Consider the following 12495-nt stretch of genomic DNA (forward strand, 5'->3'; position numbering starts at 1 on the left):
ACACAATATGTGTTGTGACACACATAGTATACAAATGTGCCACTGCCCTTTACATTATCAGTGAGCCAGTGAAGGAGAGAAGGGAGCACCATCATGGGTTGCTGGACAGCTACATAAAAGGCTACCATGAAGAGTGATGACCAGGGCCGCTGTATCCGCTATTCGGCCTTCATTTGATCCATCTGACCCCCACTGCTCCTATCCTCACCCACCCTGCTGTCACCACCGCCTCCCCTGTCATTGATGCCTTTATGGAACCATTTGCATATGGCATTGGCTGTCCTGTTTTTTTATTGAGGTCATTTTTATCACTGTTGCGTGGCAGCCATGACAACAATAAATTCAGCTGACCTTTTTCCCTCTAATCAAGCTGTTACAGGTTGAGTCCGTAGTCAGACAACAGTCCTTTTCTCTTTCTGTTCATTAGTGGTTATCAGTTGAATGAATGAGTGATCACTTGCTGTGTTCAGGCAGTTGTGGAACCGCTGAAGAATACCAATACACCTAGTTTTTGAGTGGAGGAAAGCCACACATGGAGTGGAATGCACCAGCAGAAACTGAAAATGCATAGGGATTGTTTTTGTAAGCTTAACAAATTGTGCTTATTAACAAATGTTATGTGTCACCAACCATATATGCTGCCATATGTGAGTAATCTTAGTACAATGCACAATGAAAGAAAGGCTGAAAGAGAATGGATCCTTTTTGTCTGGCCCCTCATATAAGGTGCTAGCAGCCCACAAAGTCTCTTCCAAATGAAAGGAGACCATTCAGTTATGAATGGGTCAGGATGAGTCCTATCAATCTAGCAAAACTCTTTGTATTCTAAACACATATTATTAACATCACCCTGGTGCCAGTGGGTCCCCAGCCTAAAAACTGAAGATCCACTGGATTGACATTCCTGACACTGCCAAGTATATATATTTATATTTCATTAGATCTTAAATATTTAGTTGATTAATCAGGTTGTAGTTGGCTTGTAGACAATTAATGAAGAGAACAAAATTAACATTTAGCCTATGTTAGTGAAATATTACATCTTGATAAATTTGCAGTGTTCACACAATAAATTTTGGTGGTGTCTGATTGTACTGTAATAATAAAGGAAGAACAACTACTAGAAAATTGTGTTCATTACTGAAAAACAAACTAAGTTTAAAATAGATGATTATGATTTCATAATAGATGGATGATTTTTTTTTCAAACCATAAATAGTGGAAAAAACTGGATGTACATATAGCACAACACTGTGTTTTGGTTTGAGCAATACCAGGGCCAGAATACACAAGAATACTACTACTGCTAATGTACAGTGTAGGGTTAAGCATTGTTAATAATAATAATAATAATAATAATAATACTTTTATTTATAAGGCGCTTTAAGAACAGCAAGAGCTGACACAAAGTGCCGTACACCAAAACAAAGAATTTACATATATATATATATATATATATATATATATATATATATATATACATACATATATACACACATACACACACATACATGAATAAGAATTTTAAGAGTAAGTTAAAAGTTTTAAAAAAAATAAAAACAATAAAAACAGTCCATGATCACTCCATCACGCCGGTCCAAAGGCTTGAGTATACAAATAGGTTTTAAGTTGTACTTTGAACATAGCTAATGTAGGGGCTTGTCTTATGTTCAAAGGCAAATTGTTCCACAGCCTTGGGGCAGCAATAGAGAAAGCTCTATCTCCACGGTTACCTAAACAAGATTTTGTATTTATACTATCAATACATTAGATAATGTTTTGCCCATTGCTAGAAAAAAATGCAAGACTTCAAGTCTTTGCATCAGTTAACACCTGTGTTTTTGTTTGAGTTACAGTAAGTCTCTTAGAAGTCATTAAAATGGTCAGTCAAGTGTTAAGTTTCTTCTTCAATCTTTTGTCAATCTACAGTGCATTCTTAGGCTGCTTGGAAACCTTACATGTGACTTTTTTACTTCAAGCATCTCCATATTTTAACAGACACCACATCTGCTCTGAAGTCTGCACCTGCAACCCTCAGTATTTCCCCCTGCCTCCCTAAGCAGTGAGCTGCGACCTGATCTGAGACAGCTGCTGCAGAGGACTAAGTCTGGTTTTTAAACAAACACAGCTCTACAAAGCTCTACTGGGGCCAAGGGGCAGGGGTCCAGCTCTGGGGAGTGCTGAGAGTGAGCCATCCCTATGGAGAGGCAGAGAAAAGGGCCTTCATGTAATCTGATGAGCCATTGATAGTAGAAGAGCTGTTTTGATTTTGTGTTAATATGAGTTTTATATAAAGAGGACAGTGTAGTTTATCAGTTCTAAATCAATACTGTAGCTTGAGTGAGAAGGTACATTTGGCTGCTGATGGCCTTTTAAGCCCTTGACATGTAAAGGATTGATCACAGGTCCTTTTCTGATAAAGGTGAAGTGTCTTCCTACTCTACCTTTGCTACCTTTGTCATCCTCTTTCTTACTGCATTCAGCCCCATGTCACTTCAGACAGGGGTCATCTCACCAGATTAACTCTAAAAGCCAGATCCAAATGAAACAAGCCACAGGGAGCATCTATCACTTGCAGATGCTAAATGTGTCTATTTGCATCCCACTTTTTCCAAAAGAAGGAGGGTCGGGGGAATACGAAGATGGGAGGAGGTGTATCCATCTCTCTTGTAGATGACAGTCCCTATTAAAACGCCAAGCAGGCTGAGGACTGAGCCAGTTAAATGGCTACAAGTTTTTTCTCACACTGTTGTGACAGTGAATGCAAATAGCCTGACTCCCTCCCCCAGTGAGAGCCAGGTTGGAAGTCTGGCAGGTGGGAAAGAGGCAGAAAATGTATAAAAAAGGGGGATGAGTTGAACCAGCTAGTACCAAAGCAAAATGAAGAAAAAAGCACCACCTCCCTCCTTTGGTCCTTTTTTAATGACTTCTTTCTCGGCTCTTCCATCTAAATATTATATCAATAATTGCTGGCAAAAAATTAAACAAGTAAAACAATGAGATGGCCCTGGAGGCTGCCTTCCCCCAAATTAGTCTGTGCATTTTAAAAGAAGGTCACTTCCTCCTCCTCCTGCTTTTTCCATCCCCCTCACAGCCCCTCCTCCCTCTTCCATCGGATCAGTGACATGTTCTCCAGTGTGATAGCACTGACCTGAGTTTGAATTTAGAGTGTTCATTAATAGGATATTATGCCATATGCTCACTGCACTGTCTTATTGTAATGCCTGGCACTGGTTTAAGACTTTGTAATTAGTGCTGATATAATGAAGGAACTGGAGGGACTAATGCTAACTGCAGTGCAAGAAAGATATTTACACTTTAAATTGTGAGCTCGTAGGACCAGTCACCTGCTGACCCACTGGTTCACCAGGTGCACACTGGGAAAAGACCTTGACTGGGGCCAAGCAGGCAGAGGAGGAAATCAGTCCTAGCTTGGCCAGAATTCTTGTGATTTTAGTTAAATATAGAAAGTTGCCTTGTGTCATAGTCTAAGCTGCAAGATCATAGACCATTGTGTCATAGTTTAAGAAAACAACTGTTCCCTAATTTAAGATGAAGTATCAGACGCTTCATAAATAACACTTAGTCCAGTTCTGACATAGAAGTGTCTAAGTATAAATACATTCAGAGAACTAGCGCTTTGCTTTTTCACTGATGATTTCAACCTCCACACCTACAGTATTATTTGGTAAGACAAACGTTCTGGCATAGAGGAATGCCATGCTAGTCACACTGTGCTGTAGTGGTTTTCTCCCGCGCTACAGCTGCCTCGTCCCACCGGCACTAATTTTCATTCATAATGATCTTCATGGACAGTATTGAAGTATGAGGGGTTCAGCAGCTTTTGCCTTGGCACCATCCCAGCACTTTCAGTCCTGATGTGCTGTCATAATTATGCCGTCCATGCTAAATGCCTATTGTGTAAATGTGCAGTGCACCTGCCAAAAAACAAGCAAAAATGGATTTTCCATCACCATGCAGTAAATTATTGCATACAGTGAGGGTTATGCTAAAAATCTATTCCCATAGAGGGCATAATACTGGGAGCCATGTATGGAATAATACAATGACACAGGAAGTAATGTGTTTGGCAGCTGCAAACAGTCACACAGAGATTAGGAAGACGCATTAGGGGGATTCGCATTTATCAGAGAATAACTATTACTTCTGTACAGGCACTTAGATTCATTATTTTCAACTGTGCTGAGCAAACTTGTTCTACTGTATATCTGAACCAATGGTTGAACAAAGAAGAAACAGCCCGAATTCAATATGTACTAGATTAATCATACTCACAATCACACCCACACTCACAGAGGATGAAATCTATTAAACCATAAAAACCTGAAACAAATGTATATGTAGAAATCTTAAACCTTTGTAATATTGGACACTTTTAATAATATAATATTGTTAGAATGAATTTTTGCTTGAAGTTGTAAGAAGAAACAGCATATGAGTCTCTACCCTGGGAATGGTATTTTGACAACGCCAACTGAGGATAAACACCTATCATGGAACGAGCTGCAGGGTCATTCACGCAGGAAAACTGACTGACTTCTTCGAAGTGAAAACAGGGGTTAGATAAGGATGCCTACTGTCGCCCCTGCTCTTCCTTGTAGCGATAGATTGGTTACTCCGTCAGGATACGGCAACAGTATGTAATGGTATACAGTGGATGCCTTGGAATCAACTGGAGGGCTTGGACTTTGCTGATGATATACCTCTGCTCTCCCAAACACGACAGCAAATACAAGACAAAAGAGAGATGTTTGATAACAGCTTGCGTAAGGCAGGACTTTATATACATTCAGGCAAGACCGAGTTTATGAGGATTAATGGGTTGATGAGCAGCCAGTAGCATTGAAGACTGGACTGCTAGAAGACATGGCATCATTCACATACTGGGAAAAAAATGGATACAGAGGCAGTCTGTAAGTCTGTAAGGCAGGGCAGCCTTTACTACACTTCGGAAAAAAATAAAAAATAAAAACAACAAGCACACAACATTTGGACCATACTATAGTAAAGAAAAATATAATTGTAAGGACTGTAATGGAAAAATGTGGAGTTTCATGATTTTAATAATACTATATGTACTTTGTGGCTTGTCTAATAACGATAATAATGACAATAACAACAATCTGTGGTGGATGGGGTTCTGCTTGGGCAAACAAACATGCTATAAAGTATACTGCTATCAGTGCTCCACATCCAGTTAGGATATCATAAGGCACAAAAACAAACAAACAAAAAAACACTGTTGTCCCACATCCACAATCTGCATTAAAAAAACTTCAATCCTCTTAGAATAGACTTTGAAATGCTTCTCACATTGCTCACATTGACTCCTATGGGCAATCAACATACATGTCCTTGCCAGCTTTCAAACCAGGGACCTTCTTGCTATGAAGCAACAGTGCTAACCACTAACCACCGTGCTGCCTCCACAAGTCACAACTATAGGAATTTTGGCCATTGTGTTTTAGATTACTTTAAAACTGTATGGGAAAAATAAAGTAGATTTTGTTTAAAAATTCTTAAAGTTCTTCTTGACAATGTTTTAAACATGAATATATTGTGAATGTACATTTTTCTTGAATTTATTTATATTTATTTACACCGTGTTCCATGAACATTTCACTGTGTTTTTTAAGTAAAATCAGATTTTTTTATAAAAAACATAAAAAAACATATCTAAATTTCTATGTCTGTCATAGCCCAAATGTTTAATTTGACTGGAGGAGACAAGTGTGGATGAGGGACATATTTATACATCATTACATCTAGTGCAGCAATAGAACATAGTTTTTCACATTCACACACATCCAGAAATTTGATTTTTAGAATAGTTCTGGGGCATAAGAGCAGAGCATGGTGGAATAAATTCTGCCGCTCTTCTGTACATGACATTGCACATAAATATTCAATAAATTAGCTGCAGCCATTTCATAGATTGATCAGTCATCTTTGGCACACTCTGACAGGCAATGCTGGAGCTGAAATATTAATGCTGACAAATTAGGGATTTCTGAGTAAATGATGTCACATTGCACGGCCTTACTCAAATTGACTCCCTGGCATGAGGGCACAATTGCCAGCTCGGTAATATACTTTCCTTCCGAAATTCCCCACTTTTCCCCTTCTCTACCCTGCCTCTTGCCTCCCTCCCTCTCGCTCCTACCTCAGAATGACATTCATTATTTTATCGTTAAGCAGGACTCATTCTTTTCCTGCAGCCCAGGAACTCAGAGAAAGGGAAAAGGGGAGAAAATGAAGCACTAAAAGGCCAAATCACAGCTCGGCCAGGTTTTGCAGAGGCAATTGGAGCTCTTCTCTTAGTGACCTGGGGCCCCTGTTGAAAATAGCAGTGTGTTGTGCTGTGGTAAAAGGAATGTGACAGACTCTCTGGGGAAATACAGTTGTATGTACTGTTGTAGGCAGAGTCTGCTGGGTCAGGACAGAAGAAAAGGATTGTCTGTCAAAGTCTCTGCAAGGAATTTTAAGATGATGCTATCACGGACAGCTAGAATCTTGCTTAAGCTCACTCACATAGATTAGCATGAATGTGTTGATCAAAAATATAATGATAGAAACATAATTTATTATGTGAATAAATTATGGGAATTATTTAGGGTCTTCTAAATCTTAGAATTGGGTAATAAAGTCAGAATTCAGAGATGGTGTGTTCTTTGCAATATCCTGTTTAAAGTATTTTAAATTAAAACTACTTCATATGACATCAATTTGCAGATAAAAACTTAATACACACAACAAGCAACATAAATATTTGGGAAAACAGCACTGAAATATCTATTAAAACAAAGCTGAAATTGAATTTCAAAAACATTTATTCCATCCATCTGGAATGTGGGTATATGTGTCTTCCTCAATCTCAGGTCCCCTGAAGTTTGAGGGTTCTTCACAGTATCTTAGCTGTTCCTAGCACTGTGCTCTTCTGGACTGAGAGCTCTGATGTTGTTCCTGGGATCTGTTGGAGCCACTCTCCCAGTTTGGGGGTCACGGCCCCGAGTGTGCCGATTACCACGGGGACCACTGTTGCCTTCACCTTCCACATCTTTTCCAGCTCTTCTTTCAGCCCTTGGTATTTCTCAAGCTTCTCATGTTCCTTCTTTCTGATGTTGCCATCACTTGGGATCGCTACATCTACCACTATGGTCTTCTTCTGTTGTTTGTCCACCACTACTATGTCTGGTTGGTTAGCCATCACCTGTTTGTCAGTCTGTATCTGGAAGTCCCACAGGATCTTTCAGTCTTTAGGATCAGTCATTCCCCACCACCTTTGGAGGTGTGTCCCATTTTTACCTTGGGACCTCCAGCCCATACTCGGCACAGCAATATATGTATATATTGTGTGTGTTTATATATAGTGTGTGTTTCCACCAATTTGTCTTGGTTAAAGAACATAGTGGAGGTTTTTTAGAAACTATAGAGACACTGAGAAGACATTATTGGCTTTAAGTTGGTGATATATCTGCAGGAGTTATTTAGACTGCATAAGGTTTACTTTACAGGACACACCTGTTCTACCTCTGTGAAATGAAGTAAATTGTTTGGAATTTCTGGTGATCACAAATAGTGGCGGTAATGAAAGATGCACAAGCCTTTGAACCAGTGAAATTAAAGAACATGTTTTGAGACATGAGACAACCAATCAATTTTTAGCAACTCTAATAATAAATGCATAGTGAATATCATTACAATTCTTCCAGGTTTTCTTTCATTTTTAATTAAACAGATCTGGAATTAGACCTACCACAATACAAGTTACAAAATAAAGTCCTTCAGCATGCCAAACTTCAGTATTAAGGTTGTAGAGGACAATTATTTGGCGGTGTCTCTAAGCACCTTCTGTATCCAAATGGCTAAAATATGCTCTTTTAAAGAATTTATATATAAGAACTATCAGGGTGAGTATGTGTCAAAAAAAGACAACCTAAACCTAAAATCTAAACGCAAATTTGAAGCAAGTCTGTTCTTTTGTAGCATGTAAGTGTGGATTTGGCCTTAGTATCAGTCTCTGTTCCTGAAACTTTCAGTACAGGCAAAATACCTTCAGCCATATATGTTCACAGAATGATTTCTGAACAAGGAAGCTCTGTACTTCACTGAGGGAATGTTGCATGTTATGTAACATTGCTGAGTAAGACATAACTTCACATTTACTTATGCATGGCTTCTACAATTTACTCTTGTGGTTTTCTAGATGACAATGAAAGGCCCTTCTCAGCATTAAGCCTGAGCTCATCTGCTGGTAGTCAGCCTATAATGGATGAGGCCTGCATCTTAGATCAATACTATCTCTGAGCAATCACCAGCAGGTCTGACAGCCACACATAAGCTACCCACTCTCTCTCTCTCTCTCTCTCTCTCTCTCTCTCACTCTCTCCCTCTGTGTGTGTGTGTGTGTGAATACTTCTGTCATGTATGGGATTGCTGCTCCTCATCAGATCATCACTGTGGGTTTTTTTATATGGATGTTCTAATAAAAAATGTGCTGCAGGCTTGATTGCTCACCTCCTGAGCAATTTTGGGGTGGTAACATGACCAAGCCAAAATACAGTGTGCAGAAAATATTGATGCTATTATGCTATGCTAATATACTAAGTTACACTGCTCAAAGCAGTGTTACTTATATCAATGAAGAAACCTATTTCTCAAAGTCACATATAAATAGGCTACTATTCATTTTACTACACTTAGTTCAGATGATATGACAGTTCCTCCATTTACTCTTTGCTGTTACCTTTCATTATTTGATTTTATAAGTAAGAGCACTGGGATCACTGTAATAGTTAAGTCTCCATGAAGAACCTTCTTGTATGTGTGTCAAAGGAAGCTTAATCACACATCAGGGATACAATGGCCAAAGTACTTAAGAGGTTGAAATGTACATTCTGTCAAAACAAAATGGAAAAAACATAATTTTCAAAACCAATGAACACAATGAAAGGTCAAACTTATTGATTTATTATTGTTTCATGATCAAGCTGTATAACCAGAAATAATTTTATTTACAAAAGTTCCTACTCTTTGAGTGCCTAAAGTTGCTCTTTTGTGTGTTTCTATTACAACCAGCTTTTTTTAAGGCATCCACTCAGCACACCACTATTTTTCTAGACTCACTTCACTTTTATTCAACAAGTTTTAAAAAGTGCTGTTTTACATTAGTTGAAACAAGCCTGTACTAGGCCTGTATGGCTGACTACTCAGGTTCGTTACTCAATAGAAGTACACATGATATACCTGCGGGCAGCATGGTGGCTGAGTGGTTAGCACTGTTGCCTCACAGCAAGAAGGTCGTGGGTTGCAACCCAACCTTTCTGTGTGGAGTTTGCATGTTCTCCCTGTGCTTGTGTGGTTTACCACAGTCCAAAAACATGCATGTTAGGTTGATTGGTGACTTTTGTCTTTGTGTGTCTATATGTGGCCCTGTGATGGACTGGTGACCTGTCCAGGGTGTACCCCTGCCTTCCACCCAAAGAGAGCTGGGATAGGCTCCAGCAGATCCCTGTGACCCTGGTTAAGGAATAAGTGGGTATAGAAAATTGATGGATGGATGGTATACCTGCTGTCTCAAGGCTCCAGTTTATTCTGGCCTGATTTGAACAAATCCAGGTAGGATTAAACTATAAATTATAGTTTTAGAAAGTATACATTGTGGAAACGCTGCAAGGCCAAATATAAAAACTCACACATGATCCAGGTTTGACATACTGTCATTGTTACGCACTATACTGTACATGTTCTACATAATAATCACACACACTTTCTCTACACTTTCACTTTTTCTTGTTTATCATAAAAGCTGAGTTTTATACCTTGTATTTCAGTGGCTGAGTTGGTTGGTTAATAATAACAAGACAGTTGACCACTGAGAGAGAGGTTATAATGTTCAAATGATCAATAAAGGCACTTGCATTGAAATTTTTAGGGATTTAATTCCCACATTGCCCACCAATCATAAAAAAGAAAATGTACACTTACAATAGTGTAAGATTTAGAATAGAATAGTGTGTGATCATCTGTGGCATTTGTATCTGGAGTGAGTCTTCTAACCCAGGTGTGACTTCTACAGATGACTTCTAACTCAAAAATGTCAGGGAAAGGAAAAAGAGAAAGACAAAACTGTCTGTGCTCTGTCTATCAGCTAAGGTGATGAATGGAAATGGAAAAGCCTCCCCTTTCACCTAGATCCCTCAGCACACACTTCGCTGTCTCTTGTACCTGTTCTTAATGCAATCACTTGGATATGCTGCCGTCTGCCCTTTTTCTTTTCTTTTTTCTTTCTTTCTTTTTTTTTTTTTTGATGTCTGCCCATTTTTGTAAGCAAATTACTCAGTCAGAACCCGGCGGTGACTGTCCATCACACTGAAGAAGGAGGTGGAATGTTGCTCAGACAGCTGATTGACAAGGAGGCACGCTCTGGGAAAAACAAGATGAGGTGGAGGATGAATGGAGAGAGGGATGAAGATAGAACTGAGGGTGGAGGAGGAAGTGAGGACAAAAAAATGGAAGGACACATTGTGTAGAGCACAAGAGCAAGAGAGATAGGAAACAGGTTGAAATGAAAGTGAGAAAGGAGGAATAAAAAAGTGGGTCTCCTTTTGTGAAGTGTCCCCTGGGTGTGGCAGTATCAAGCCAATCTGGGGGGCTAATTCGTGTCAGGGTTTGAATCCTATCTCCTTGAGAGGGCGAGCAGAAGGTTGATAAAAATTGAAGTGGAATTGAAGTTGGATGCACAAGAGGATAGGGGGCACAACAATTGGGTGGGGGAGGGAAGGGTGAACAGTCTACTCTCTCCTCTGATGTTCTCACTATTCAATCCAAATACCTTTGACCTTGCCACTCATACTGTAACTTCCTCAACGTTCTTAAAGAAAAATTCCAGTATGCTAAACTAAAACTGAGTCTTCTGTGAAGCTGTGACAGTTCAGTTCGATAAATTATGACAATGTTCTTACCTCTTCTTTTTGTGAGATATAGGAATAATGATGACATTGCTACATTTCACTTTGACATACTCAGATTATGACCATTTTTTCAGATTTAAGATAAATTCAAAACAAATGCAGATGGTACAGTCTCACAAGAACTGTTACTGTGTCTTTAAAACACAAGTAATAATTTCACTACCACTGTGGAATTTCTTATAAGCTTTGTGACCAAATGGATAATACTCCTTAATTTATTGCCACTAGACATAATCAGCAGGCCGATCTTATTTTGATAAAATACTGGACTTACCAAGGAGAGAGCTATAAAATTAATAATGCAGTGTGATGTAAATCATGTCTGAATGACATTGTGGGGCAACAAGAGTTCTTGAACAAGGTGTCGATGAATAACAATGACATCTCATTCGGTAACTTTTTCAACAAGGTTAATTCCAATACCCACCATTAAAGCAATGCTGACAATGTACTTTAAGATCCCAGTAATCAGCAATAGTTACTTGCATGAGTCCCATAATTTCCCTTTAAAGAGTGAAGGTGCCAAACTCACAGTTACCATAGCACCCTTACATGTGATGGGCCAAAAGTACAAAGAAGGTTCAATGGAACCAAACTCTTCTCAATTACTGAAGTCTTATCCCCCTCCTTTTCCAAGGGAAAAGTACTGTATGCAGTTCAAAGTGTTAAATACATGAGTTTTAGATGGTCTTTGCTTAACTGATTTATTTTTACAATTCCCCTGTGCGTTCCTTCTGCTTCAGCATTACCAAAATGCTCAGCTTTACATAAAGGATATTTTCTTGGGGTTTGTCAGATCAACTAATCACATCTGCAATACCCATACCAGGATTGTGGGATCAGGGAGAGCTATATCTAACTGAAAAATCCAAAAACAATCACCCAACAGTCACTCCCACTTTACATACTGGTTGCGGTTTTTCAGTTCTTAAATACATCCACGGTTCGCAACCCAGCCTTTCTGTGTGGAGTTTGCATGTTCTCCCTGTGCTTGCGTGGGTTTTCTCCAGGTACTCCGGTTTCCTCCCACAGTCCAAAAACATGTATGTCAGGTTGATTGGTGACTCTAAATTGCCCGTAGGAGTGAGTGTGAGTGTGTGAGGTTGTCTGTCTTTGTGTGTCTCTATGTGGCCCTGCGATGGACTGGTGACCTGTCTAGGGTGTACCACTGCCTTCCAGCCGAGAAAGAGCTGGGATAGGCTCCAGCAGATCCCCGTGACCCTGATTCAGGAAAAAGCGGGTATAGAAAATGGATGGCTGGAAATACATCCACCTCTTTTCATATGTACAAGTTCATGGGCATTAATGTGTGTGACAACAGACAAAAGTATATATTATTATCCCCATTTGTACATTTCATTGTATCATGGACAGTGTGGTTCTGAAGGGAGATCAAGGAATCAGTAGGATGCAGCCTGGATAAGACTATGATGACACAGTTTTAAGTTTAGCCTTTTGGAACAGGTATAAACACTTTTACTTTCAGACATGGTCAAACCAT

The sequence above is a fragment of the Mastacembelus armatus genome, chromosome 13, assembly GCF_900324485.2.
Source record: "Mastacembelus armatus chromosome 13, fMasArm1.2, whole genome shotgun sequence".
Lineage (NCBI taxonomy): Eukaryota > Metazoa > Chordata > Actinopteri > Synbranchiformes > Mastacembelidae > Mastacembelus > Mastacembelus armatus.